This window comes from Salmo salar, chromosome 16 (assembly GCF_965601325.2).
Source record: "Salmo salar chromosome 16, fSalSal1, whole genome shotgun sequence".
NCBI lineage: Eukaryota > Metazoa > Chordata > Actinopteri > Salmoniformes > Salmonidae > Salmo > Salmo salar.
Window position 1 is genome coordinate 56011052 of NC_138306.1, and position 14502 is coordinate 56025553.

General features: G+C 41.9%; 1 non-coding gene across 1 annotated transcript; it reads right to left on the bottom strand.

The window, feature by feature from the left end:
• Positions 1–14199: 14199 nt before the first annotated feature.
• On the bottom strand, positions 14200–14275 carry trnaa-ugc (transfer RNA alanine (anticodon UGC)). The gene has a single exon. It is a non-coding gene; the product is annotated as a tRNA-Ala (tRNA).
• Between the last annotated feature and the right edge of the window lie 227 nt (positions 14276–14502).

The following is a 14502-nucleotide window of genomic DNA, read 5'->3' on the forward strand; positions in this document are numbered from 1 at the left end:
AGCCTGTGTTGGTGGTGGAGTGGGGACAAAACACATCCCTGAGGAGAACCTGTGTTGGTGTTGGAGTGGAGACAAAACACATCCCTGAGGAGAGCCTGTGTTGGTGTTGGAGTGGGGACTAAACACATCCCTGAGGAGAACCTGTGTTGGTATTGCGTATGTCCGACACGTGGGGACCTATTTTGACCCGTTGTGACCGTTAGCTCAGGAAGTCCAACAGCCAAAAAACAAGCCCCTCCCATCTAAGGAGAAGTCCCGAACAGTATTATTTCTAAAGACATGTCACACACAGTCGATTCATACATTTTTTTGCTATTGTGTTTGATGTGTGTGTGCATGACACTGTTTGTCTATGTACGTGTGAGACCAAGACACTACCCACCTTTATATTTGTTAATACAGTCATACTTGACATAACTGGATGTACTGTGTACAAAGCGACGTATAACTAGCTTATTACTATTTCACAAGTTATTTAGTAATTTTTTATTGAACTTTTTATTAATAAAATTAGATTTTGTGACTGTATGTGTGTGTGTGTGTGTGTGTGTGTGTGTGTGTTTGTGTGTGTGTGTGTGTGTGTGTGTGTGTGTGTGTGTGTGTGTGTGTGTGTGTGTGTGTGTGTGTGCGTGTGTGTGTGTGTGACTGTGTGTGTGTGAGACTGTGTGTGTGTGAGACTGTGTATGTGTGTATGTGTGCGTGTGTGTGTGTGCGCTTGCGTGTGCGAGTGTGTGCGTGTATGCGTGTGTGCGTGTGTGACTGTGTGACTGTGTGCGTGTGTGTGTGCGTATGTGTGTGCGCGTATGTGTGTGTGTGCGCGTATGTGTGTGTGTGTGTGTGTGTGTGAGAGAGACTGTGTGTGTGTGTGTGTGTGAGACTGTGTATGTGTGTGTGTGTGTGCGCTTACGTGTGGGAGTGCGAGTGCGAGTATGACTGTGTGTGTGTGTGGTGTGTGTGTGTGTGTGTGTGAGTGGTAATGTGTGTGTGTGTGTGACTGTGTGTGTGTGTGTGTGTGTATGTGTGTGTGTGAGTGTGACTGTGTGTGTGTGACTGTGTGTGACTGTGTGTGTGTGTGACTGTGTGTGTGTGTGACTGTGTGTGTGTGTGTCTGTGTGTGTGTGTGTGTGTGTACGTGTGTGTGTGTGTGCGCGCGCGTGCATGTGTAAGCGTATGTGTGTGTGTGTGTATGTAAGCGTATGTGTATGTGTGTGTGTGTACAAGTTTGTTTGTGTGTGTGTGTGTACATGTTCGTGTGTGTGTGTGTGTGTGTGTGTGTGTGTGTGTGTGTGTGTGTGTGTGTGTGTGTGTGTGTGTGTGTGTGTGTGTGTGTGTGTGTGTGTGTGTGTGTGTGTGTGTGTGTGTGTGTGTGTGTGTGTGTGTGTGTGTGTGTGTGTGTGTGTGTGTGTGTGTGTGTGTGTGTGTGTGTACGTGTGTGTGTGTGTGTGTGTGTGTGTGTGTGTGTGTAGGTGTAAGTGTAGGTGTGTGCATGTGTTTGTCACAGAGGACTTGTGCAAAAGGCTACCTTAGGTTTTGTGGAGAAATAATTGGCCCCTGGAGTCCCAATGAGTGGCTGGTCGATGTGAGTTAAGGGTCAAGGCTGACCAATGCCAGCTAGGCCCTAAGTGCTTCTATTATTGATGGGCTACTTAAAGCAGAACTCTTAGCCTGAATTCTTTCCAGCCAGTGACAACCTTTTCCTGCAATTATAATGTTAAGTAAGTCAGAACAAATTTCTCGAACCACTTGAAACAATATGACTGCTTTTTTTTTATTTTATTTTTTTTATCACCCTGTAATCCTCAGTAATACATGACCTGAACTATTACTAATTAAGTTTGAGGAATATTACGTGTGATGAAGGTGAATTGTCATTGCTGTAGAAAGGATCGGACCAAAATGCAGCGTGTGTTTCATTCCACATATTTATTTAATCCGTGAAAACTATGCAATACATCAAATAATTGAAATCTACAAAATAACAAACCGTGACGCAGAGGAGAAACAAACACCTACTCACAAAAATCACCCACAAAAACAGGTGGGACAAACATCAGCTTAAATATGACCTCCAATTAGAGACAACGACGACCAGCTGCCTCTAATTGGAGATCATACCAAACAAAACCAACATAGAAATACAAAACTAGAAACTGAACATAGAAATACAAAAACATAGACAAACACCCCCGTCACACCCTGACCTACTCTACCATAGAAAATAACAACTTACTATGGTCAGGACATGACATGAATGAAGCGCCTCTTCATCACGAACATAGTATTCCCTTGACTGTATATATCACAAGCATGTTTATGTAACTCCAGAAGAATTACATTATCGCCCTAAAACGTATTTGTCCTTATCAGTGTTCTAGGCACCTTGGGTCTTTCATTATTTTGGACACCAATGGTTTAAAATATTTTGCAAAGATGCCAAGGGTCTAACTCTAACGTGATATATATTCATGTTTACACTTGTTCATAATACTTTCAGGTGCATGAATCCAAAATGTCAGAGCAGTTGATTATGTTGCCAATGTGGCGCTCAGCAACGACACAACTTCCCAAAGAAAGCCTGTGATTTACACTATCGATCCGTACGCCTGATTTAAAAACATACACATTTTAAACGGGCTAATTGCCCGATCAGCCCGATCCCCTGAACGAGGCAGATAATTTAAATAGTGTTTTAAGCCCAAAGTTAATTTGACTTCGTGGCGCCAGAGATAATGCGTTGTTGCACGTATGAAAAATGTACCTGACTCTCTCTCTCTCTATTTAAAGATCATTGACGTCAAAGAAACCGGAGGGAGGACTCGGGTGTAAAGTTCTGTATACAGTATAACGAGGTGTAAAATATAAAACAGGTACCGGCTGCCTGGGAATGTGTAGCAAACGTGAGACTCGTGTGTTTTTCTAGCCAGGGTAATGAGGGGAGAGTTGAGTTTGGTAAATGGCCGCCATTCGGGATCTTGTTCCCTGTGACTGGGCCGATGCCTCGACAATGAGCTCTGCTTCTTTCTCGGACCGGGCTGGGAGAAGGGCCCGCTGTGAGCATTTCCATGGCCTGGAGCGACTCCATTAACAATTAATCAGAGCAGTGAGGGAACAGCAGTCACAGCTGTTACCATGGTGCCCCGCTCTCTTTCCTTCTCTCTCTCTCTCTCTCTCTCTCTCTCTCTTCCTCTCTCTTTCTGTTTCCAAACAACCCCCACTTATGTGCCTTGCTAATTAATTCTTAATAAAATACATTGGTTATGCATAATTTATGCTCTAAGCCCACGGTTACTGGTGTTAGACAAATATACAAAGACCATACTATATGAAAGAGCACTTGGATTGAGAGGAAGAGTGTGGAGCCTTAGTTAGGTTTAAAAGTAAAAATTGGACCCTAAACATTTTGTGTGGCTCATGAGTTCCAAACCAAACAAACATGGCTGAGCTTCACTTGTAAAGAGATTGTTAAGCGTTGTGTGTGACTGATGTTTCCCTTTTGGATTCCCTGATGTTTCCCTGATGTTTCCCCCTCCATTTTGACTCCATTGACCACGTTACTGTTAGTTCTGTGACCTGACAACTACAATATCACAATTAGCAACAAATATGTTTCCTGGGTGTGATTTCTTTGTACAAAACAGTAACTACTGAGTCAAAAAAACAATGTTTGGTAAAAATAACTACAGTATTTCATATTTTATATCCATGGTCAATTTTTCCAGGGTCAATTTTTTTCCTTAGGCGATGTCAATATGAAATACAGTCAACGGGAGACAATGAGGGTCCAAATGTAGTCTGGTTGTAAATTGTGTTACGTGTTGGCCACAAGCTTATAAAGCTGTCACTGGCTGTTCTCAGAGCAGTACTCGGTCTAAACCCCAAGGCGACTGATGGTTATGCATCGCGAGTGTCTGAGTAAAATGAAAAATACTCCAGTCTGAACTTAAATGACTTAAACCAGGTAGAAAGTGTGATTAAATGATAATGAACCTATATATATATATATATATATATATATATATATATATATATATATATATATATATTTATATTTCAATAGTTTAACCTCTTGAACAAATGTTCTTCAATCACAGTATTTTCAATCTAGAGCTATTAAGCAGCGCTATTTATCAGATTACGTTGATTTTGTGGTCTCCATTGTTTTCCAGATTGCATTTTGGCACCAAAACAATGTGCAATATTTGATCGCGGCTGAGACAACCTGGTTCAATTTGGGTCCAGAGGCACAACCAGTTGAGAACCACTGCTTCTAGACAACAGGTCGGGACAGCTTTGCCCCGACTTGTGTTCTGGCTTAGAGAAAAAATAGAAAACAAACTAAACCTAACCTTAAACATAACCATAACCCTTACCCTAACCCAGGAACTTAAGGAACCTACGCTTCTCTTCCAGTCTTTCTCCTTACGGCAATTGGCGTTCAGAGTTTTCCAAAATGTCGAGCCCTCGGAAGGCTGGGATTTATAGCCTGGGAAAGCAGCCATTTTAGGGAGGAATAAAAACACTTTTCCGATTGGTTATTGTATGGTTACCAAGAAAAACAAGACACCATTTTTGCAGACCCGCAGCCCAGACTGCCGTTCTGGCATTTTCTATTTATGTTAAACAAATTATCGGTTAGATAAACTTTTTCATGGACTGCGTGGTGTCAATTGAGCAGATTGTATCATCTAGAAAGTTAGAAGCATAAAGCAAGACCATTTAAATGTGTTAATTCGTACATATGAATATGAACAGGACATACAAAATGTGAATGTCCAAGTCGTATTCCAGGGCTCTTAGATCTACTCTACAACTACACAAGTACTATTCTGAGCTGAAGACTGAAGACTGAACACAACCATTGGAAAACAAACTTTGTAAATGGATGGGATTGGACATTGTTTTGATTCAGAGAGACATGAAAAGCAATGGATATGTTCCAAAGAGCTTGAGAAACACTGAGACAGAGAGAGTGAGAGAAAGACTGAGAGAGAATAAGAGAGATTGAGAGAGAGAGAAGCAGGGAGGGAGAGAAATGAAGGGGAATGTGAGAACAACATTCCCCAGGCAGCCTGGTTAATTGCAGAGGATTGGAACCAGATGCTGAGGCACACTGACGTGATCTGAGAAGACCTTGAAGGCCCTGATGGTTTGAGAGGAAAGGGGGATATAAAGAAGGAGGATAGTTACTAAAATGACCAATAGAGAGGAGAAACTAATGATGTTATAGAAAGAAAGCAATAGGATATTTGCATGTTAACCTACAGAGCCATATCAAGAGGAAACAGCGGTAGGCAGGAAAAGAGAGGGGCAATATCAGGAAAAGCGAGGGACGATATCAGTGAAAGAGAGGGACGGTATGTGACCGACGTGCTCGATTCGGTCTTATGTGGCAGAATGTGACATTTTTCCATTGGATAAAAGTAGACTCAGAACTAGAAAATGGTACATTATCAATACATTTGAGGAACCATGGTCAAGTAATATTGCTTTGAAAGTTGATAAACTTGTTACCCCACTTTTAAGGAAATGGCCCTTGAATGTATTGGCACACCTACTGGAGAGCTCTCATTTGTCTACACCCATTCAGCATCCTCTTAAGCTTTAGCCCCACCAATCTCTTTAAGGATTCACGTGTGAGGCCATGTGCTAAACAGAGTGAGTACTGTAGTGTACCTAACAACCAAAGATTTCAAGACTAAAAGCTGGTTTATTCTACGTCTATTGACATGTCTGTAGACAGTTGTCACAGTGATATCATGAACATTCTGTTGTCGTCCGACATCAAACTTGTCGCTGTCGTTATGAAAAAGTATGAACACAAAAATGACAGGCTGCATGACATCAGCAGCCTTGTGGTCCAAAATATCATAACTGGTGTATTTTAACACCAATAAACCATTTGTTTAAAAAATAATTTAGTATATGTCAATCTAGCAACCAGGCAACTAAAAGTAACTTTCTAAACAATGTTTTGGATAGTTTATAGCTTGTTAGCTAGCTAACGTTGAATAAGCTGGCTAGCCAGTTCAAATAATGACCATATCATATACAGTGCATTTGAAAAGTATTCATACCCCTTCCCTTTTCCACGTTTTGTTACGTTACAGCCTTATTCTAAAATTGATTAAATTCGGGGGGTTTTCTCATCAATCTACACATAATACCCCATTATGACAAGCAAATACGGGATTTTTAGAATTTTTAAAATGTATTAAAAATCAAACTTAATTGGAGTCCACCTGTGGTATATTATATTGATGGGACATGCTTTGGAAAGGTACACACCTGTCTATATAAGGTCCTACAGTTGACAGTGCATGTCAGAGCAGAAACTAAGCCATGAGGTAGAAGGAATTGTCCGTAGAGCTCCAGACAGGATTGTATTGAGGCACAGATCTGGGGCAGGGTACCAAAACATTTCTGCAGCATTGAAGGTGTCATGATAAATAATAATTTTTTGCAAAAAATTGCTTTGTCATTATGGGGTATTGCTTTTATATTCAAATCAAATCAAATCAAATGTTACTAGTCACATGCGCAGAATACAAAAGGTATTCTAATAGACCTTACAGTGAAATGCTTACGTACGAGCCAACAATGCAGCTTAAAAAAACATCGATAAGATTAAGAAATAAAATTAACAGGTAACTAAAGAGCTGCAGTAAAATAACAATAGCGAGGCTATATACAGGGTATTACGGTACAGAGTCAATGTGGAGGCTATATACAGGGTGTTACGGTACAGAGTCAATGTGGAAGTTATATACAGGGTATTACGGTACAGAGTCAATGTGGAGGTTATATACAGGGGGTACCGGTACAGAGTCAATGTGGAGGCTATATACAGGGTGTTATGGTACAGAGTCAATGTGGAGGCTATATACAGGGTGTTACGGTACTGAGTCAATGTGGAGGCTATATACAGGGGGGATCCGGTACTGAGTCAATGTGGAGGCTATATACAGGGGGGATCCGGTACAGAGTCAATGTGGAGGCTATATACAGGGGGTACCGGTACAGAGTCAATGTGGAGGCTATATACAGGGTGTTACGGTACAGAGTCAAGGTGGAGGCTATATACAAGATGTTATGGTACTGAGTCAATGTGGAGGCTATATACAGGGGGGATCCGGTACAGAGTCAATGTGGAGGCCATATACAGGGTGTTACGGTACAGAGTCAAGGTGGAGGCTATATACAGGGGGGATCCGGTACAGAGTCGATGTGGAGACTATATACAGGGGTACTGGTACAGAGTCAATGTGGAAGCTATATACAGGGGGGATCCGGTACAGAGTCAATGTGGAGACTATATACAGGGTGTTACGGTACAGAGTCAATGTGAAGACTATATACAGGGTGTTACGGTACAGAGTCAATGTGGAGGCTATATACAGGGTATTACGGTACAGAGTCAATGTGGAGGCTATTTACAGGAGGTACCGGTTCAGAGTCAATGTGGAGGCTATATACAGGGTGTTATGGTACAGAGTCAATGTGGAGGCTATATACAGGGTGTTACGGTACTGAGTCAATGTGGAGGCTATATACAGGGGGGATCCGGTACAGAGTCAATGTGGAGACTATATACAGGGTGTTACGGTACAGAGTCAATGTGGAGGCTATATACAGGGGGGATCCGGTACAGAGTCAATGTGGAGACTATATACAGGGTGTTACGGTACAGAGTCAATGTGGAGACTATATACAGGGGGTACCGGTACAGAGTCAATGTGGAGGCTATATACAGGGGGTACCGGTACAGAGTCAATGTGGAGGCTATATACAGGGTGTTACGGTACAGAGTCAATGTGGAGGCTATATACAGGATGTTACGGTATTGAGTCAATGTGGAGGCTATATACGGGGGGGATCCGGTACAGAGTCAATGTGGAGGCCATATACAGGGTGTTACGATACAGAGTCAAGGTGGAGGCTATATACAGGGGGGATCCGGTACAGAGTCAATGTGGAGACTATATACAGGGGGTACTGGTACAGAGTCAATGTGGAAGCTATATACAGGGGGGATCCGGTACAGAGTCAATGTGGAGACTATATACAGGGTGTTACGGTACAGAGTCAATGTGAAGACTATATACAGGGTGTTACGGTACAGAGTCAATGTGGAAACTATATACAGGGGGTACCGGTACAGAGTCAATGTGCAGGGGCACTGGTTAGTTGAGGTAATATGTACATGAAGGTAGAGTTATTTTTTTAAGTTGACCTTAATTTAACCAGGCAAGTCAGTTATGAACAAATTCTTATTTTCAATGACGGCCTAGGAACAGTGGGTTAACTGCCTTGTTCAGGGGCAGAACAACAGATTTTTACCTTGTCAGCTCAGGGATTCAATCCAGCAACCTTCCTGTTACTAGTCCAACGCTCTAACCATTAGGCTACCTAATGACTATGCATAGATGATAACGACAGAGAGTAGGAGCGGTGTAAAAGAAGGGATGTGGGGGGGGGTATGCAAATAGTCTTTGGTACCATTTGAATCGTTGTTCAGGAGTCTTATGGCTTGGGGGTAGAAGCTGTTTAGAAGCCTCTTGATGAGGGGGAGAAAAGAAAACAATTTAATACATTTTGTAACTTAACAAAATGTGGAAAAAAGTCAAGGGGTCTGAATAATTTACGAATGCACTGTAGTTACAAAAAATAGCTTACAGTTGTGAGCAATGTTCCCTCTAAGCTGCACGCGTACAGAAATATTAGCCCACAGAGAGAAGCACGGAATTGAACTTTACTCAACTTTCTAGAGCTGTCATCAACTGGTCGATCTCCATGGCGTTCCTAGTCGATCGCCAAACATTTCTGTACAAAACATAACGACCATAAAGCCTTCAGTTCCTATTATTTTTTTTTGTATTAGTCTCTGGCTGTTGGCAGTAGGTGCACCCAATTCATCTTCCCTGGTAGGACAACTGTTGCCATTTTGAACCATTTCATTTGTCTGAAGGTACAAACTCTGCCATCCTGGCGGGCCCGGAGTGCAAATCAAGTGCAGTATAGGCCTACCGCTGGCCAATCGAATGTCTCAGATGACCTTGTCTGCTGTAACGTAGCAGGCATAAAAGAAACCTACAGCAAAGCTGAAACTGTGAGATTTCAAGACCACGACTAGAGAGAAACTATCAACGAATAGCAAAGCTGTTTTTATGACTCAGTTCACGTTTCAGTTCTTACTCAGCACCGTCAACACTTTGTAATCAACACTTTTATAAGCCATGAAATGCGCGTTCTCCCTATTTCCACTCAGCGCTTCAACAAGCACTGCAGCAGTAATGAATGAGTAGGAAAGTGTATCTGTAGAGCGGTTTGGGTTCTTTTTTTTAATATCGAGGAATATTTCACTTTCTCTGTTCATAGGAGTAACAACATTAATTTGTGCATGAGGCAGAAGTAATGAGGTGCGGGTCGAGTTTCGCCATCATCTGGAAGACGGTGGTCCGTTTTAGTCATTGTTAATGAAGGAAATGGAGAGCTGAGGGATGTTGAGAGACGGACTCTCAGTCTGCTGCTCTCTCCCTCCGCTGAGATGGACTCTCAGTCTGCTGCTCTCTCCATCCTCTGAGACGGACCCTCAGTCTGCTGCTCTCTCCCTCCGCTGAGACGGACCCTCAGTCTGCTGCTCTCTCCCTCCGCTGAGACGGACCCTCAGTCTGCTGCTCTCTCCCTCCGCTGAGACGGACCCTCAGTCTGCTGCTCTCTCCCTCCGCTGAGACTGACCATCGGAAGCAGGAACCATCAGCCTAATAACGTAAAAAGCTAATTATTTAAATGTATGCTCATTCAGCTGTGCCTCACAAATAATACAACAACGGATATATTAATGGTTTGATCATACAGCCTACAACTAATTTTAAAATATAATTTTTAAAAATAGCCCGAACAACAATGCATTGGCAGGTAAATTCAAGCAAAGGTGATAATGTATTGGGCCTATATCTTACTGGGATTTCTGCCACAAAAAAAACCGCAATTTGATAAATCATTAATATTTACCTTCAAATGCCTCTCTTGTGAAGTAGTGACACGTGACATTCACCTAGTTTCCTGAAACGAGAAGGACGATATCAGGAAAAGAGAGTGACGATATCAGGAAAAGAGAGGGACAATATCAGGAAAAGAGAGGGACCATATCAGGAAAAGAGAGGAACCATATCAGGAAAAGAGAGGAACCATATCAGGAAAAGAGAGGGACCATATCAGGAAAAGAGAGGGACCATATCAGGAAAAGAGAGGGACAATATCAGGAAAAGAGAGGAACAATATCAGGAAAAGAGAGGGACCATATCAGGAAAAGAGAGGGACCATATCAGGAAAAGAGAGGGACAATATCAGGAAAAGAGAGGGACAATATCAGGAAAAGAGAGGGACCATATCAGGAAAAGAGAGGGACCATATCAGGAAAAGAGAGGGACCATATCAGGAAAAGAGAGGGACAATATCAGGAAAAGAGAGGAACAATATCAGGAAAAGAGAGGGACCATATCAGGAAAAGAGAGGGACCATATCAGGAAAAAAAGAGGGACAATATCAGGAAAAGAGAGGGACCATATCAGGAAAAGAGAGGGACCATATCAGGAAAAGAGAGGAACCATATCAGGAAAAGAGAGGGACAATATCAGGAAAAGAGAGGGACCATATCAGGAAAAGAGAGGGACAATATCAGGAAAAGAGAGGAACCATATCAGGAAAAGAGAGGGACCATATCAGGAAAAGAGAGGGACAATATCAGGAAAAGAGAGGGACAATATCAGGAAAAGAGAGGGACAATATCAGGAAAAGAGAGGGACCATATCGGGAGGGACAACAGGAGAGGGGACAATATCAGGAAAAGAGAGGGACAATATCAGGAAAAGAGAGGGACAATATCAGGAAAAGAGAGGGACAATATCAGGAAAAGAGAGGGACCATATCAGGAAAAGAGAGTGCCAATATCAGGAAAAGAGAGGGACCATATCAGGAAAAGAGAGGACTCTCTCACATGGCATGGTTACTGTACAAAATAAATGATATCCTTTTTAGAAAGACTATTGAGTTTACTGCATATTTGGAATAGTCTTCAGTTTACTGTTTTTTAGGAATGGTATTTTGTTTACTATTTTGGGGAATAGTCTTCAGTTTACTGCTTTTTAGAAATAGTATTTTGTTTGCTGTTTTTTTTAGAACAGTCACATTGATTCTGCTTATTCTCTCCAACACCCTCCACTGCCGGAGTCTGAGCAGACAGACGGAAACACTCGACATGCCTAGTGCCTCTCTACTCGGCATTAATTAAACAGAAATATCTGACTGTTAATGACAAAGCAGCAAATTAAATTGTAACTGTAGCTATCTTGGATTAAATGCTATGTCGTTGAGATAATTATTTGCTTCCAATGCTCAATTATCATGGTGAGTTCCAGCCAAACACGGCACAAAGAGAGAAGAACAACAAAGATAGGCAGAGAGAGAGAGAGAGGGAGGAAACACTGACTGATCAATATCTTTGCCAGGTTTCCTCAAGTGATGTGGAACAAGAGACTGTTGAAAGTAGTTTATAAAGCCGTCAGACAACCATTCTTTTGGGAATGTTTGTGTAATGGTTGTTGTTTTATGTCTTTCAGCAGTAGTTTGCTGTATTTTGGTATATCTATGGATATTGCATGCGCTTACTGTATTGCTGATTTCTGTCGGCTGACCGTATTGCTGCTTTTGTCATGTTACGAGTTGTGAATTCATTGGAAATAGGTTGGGTCATGACTCGATACTAATATATCTGTAACCATAATATACATTACCACGGCAACAGAATAGCACCGTCAACATAATAGCACCATCACACAAGTGACTTGGATTTTTCTACTATAGTGCCACAGGAATCACTCGTTGGTCAACGTTTAGCTGTGATAACATATAGTCATCAACAAAATACCCTGTCCAAGAAATCACACCTGGGTTTCCTTTCAACACTGTGCTGGGATTACACCACCAGCAACACAAACACGAACATACACACACTCAAACACACACACACACACACACACACACACACACACACACACACACACACACACACACACACACACACACACACACACACACACACACACACACACACACACACACACACACACACACACACACACACACACACACTAAACCTGACTCCCGAGTTATCTTCAAACCTGACCTTTATCCCGTTAAAAGGTTTTTGGTTCAGTTTCTGAGGGAACCCACCTCCAGTGCCGCGGGTGTGTGATTTGTGATTAGTGGGCGGCTCAGAGTGCTCAGAGTGGATTTGATGTGGCCCCAGGGCCCTTGCTCTCGTAATTACGCTGTGTCCCCTGGGAGGGCCCCCTGAAGTGACAGCCGTGAAGCTTAGTCTTTTTACCAGGTCAGACCAGGCTATGGAGAACATCCTGTACCGAGTGTCTTTTTAAAGACCCATTCCCGAGGAGCCAGTGGCACAGGGAGCAGCTTTACATTACAGCTGGCACCTGTTTCTTAACCTACTTTGAGCTGTGAGGTCATTGGTACTTCACCTTCATTAGGGTATGCAACAGAAAACGTTTCAAATTGTTTTGCTATAGAAAGCAAACATGTTCCTTTGTTATTGGACCACTCCCTGATTGACAGTTTTTTGGGGGGGGGTTTGTTTGGTGCCTTATGAACACAACCCTTATCATGTATGTACCGTCTATGTTTTATGAGCCAAATGTTCGCAGTTGTAAGGAATTTTCCCAACCAGCAACATTTCTTCAAATTTTAATTTTATTTATATATATATTCGACCCAGTAAATCTCTGAGTTAATTTTGTCATTTTACCCTTTTTTTTTTTGTAAATCCAGTGGAAGACAGCGCTGTTTTGGTTTAGTCTAGCTATGAAGATTGTGGAATTTGGAAAAAGTCACATTATGAAAAATTATGTTTAAAGCCAAAGTCAATAACGACATCTTCACTTGCTGCATTTACTTAATTTCTGCAAAACATATGACTTACTCTATCAGACAAACACAGATGGAGAAAGAGACGGTGTATCTAAGCGTAACCGAAATCGAATGAAAATTGTTCTATGAAGTTTACTGAGATATCCTATAAACTGTAGTGCCACTTCAAACTTCCTAAACCCTCCACAATTAAGGAAATATCCACTGTATTTATTCAAAAGCTTTTGATTGAAAATACTTTGCTTTTTCCTTTTAACCTGCCTGTTATTTTCCTTTTGAAGCTCTCTCTCTTGGCATCAAAAGGGAAGCCATTTTTCCCCAAGAAGTATAAAAGCCACATGGTCTGCCTTTCCACAACTCTATCTGAGGGAACTGCTTTAATTTCAAATTAAGTTATAAAATGTACACCACGTCAGCTGGGCTTTAAACATCATTTTCAGTGAAAAATCATTACATTTGGCCCATCGGAGGGGGGTACTGGTAATTGTTCCAAAACTATTCACAAGTGGAGGTCCTTGGGAGACAGGCTCCCTTTGAAGACCGTTTGTTTTTCATGTCTTGGCTTAATTAATTACCCCATCCATTCACATTCCCTTTATGGGAACAGTAATCTCCCAGTTTTTGGCGCTGAGCTCTACTTTACGTCATGTAATAACATCTAACATGTTTATTAACACTTTATTACACTACCTAGGATTTCAGGGGGATACCTAGTCACTTTGTACAACTGAATTTATTCAACTGAAATGTGTCTTACGCATTTAACCCAACCCTTCTGAATCAGAGATGTGCGGGAGAGGGGGGGGGTGGGGGGGGGGGCGCCTTAATCGACATCCACGTCTTCGGCGCTTCCCTTTCCAGACAGGCTGGGGCGAAAGAAACATAGTTTCACTTTATAAAGGCTACATAAGGGGATAGGACAGGGGACCATACCAGTATTGAAATACTCGTTAGTATCGTGGCAAGGAAACAAAACATTGAAACAGATTTAACCTTCTTTATGAAAACAGCCCTAATGTTGGAAACATATATAATGATGTTGTCAGCCAGAGGTACATATAGTTATTTTCCAGGCTATAGCAACACCATACGTTACAGAAGGTTTTAAAAGGACCAAAGAGTTTTGTCTGCTTCGTGTTTTTATTATACTAGTATTGTCACAGCCCTAAAAGGGAATATTTACATTTTAGTCATTTAGCAGATGCTCTTATCCATTGCGACTTACAGTAGTGAATGCATACATTTTCTTCCCCGTACTGGTCCCCCGTGGGAATCGAACCCACAACCCTGGCGTTGCAAACACCATGCTCTACCAACTGAGCCACACGGGACCCACGGGAATATAACGCTGAATGTTAAAACTGTAATTCAGTATGTTTTCTACACTCTTTAAAATAGATTCTATATTCATTGATTGTTCTGAATCCAAAAGGCTTTGAATGAAGTCCCAATAAACTCTCCTTCCTCCTGAAGTGTGCACTCATTCACTACCCCATTGGCATGGGTCCGAGGGAGATTCTGTATACCAGTCATTGCCTTTCAAATACCATGAAAGGAAGT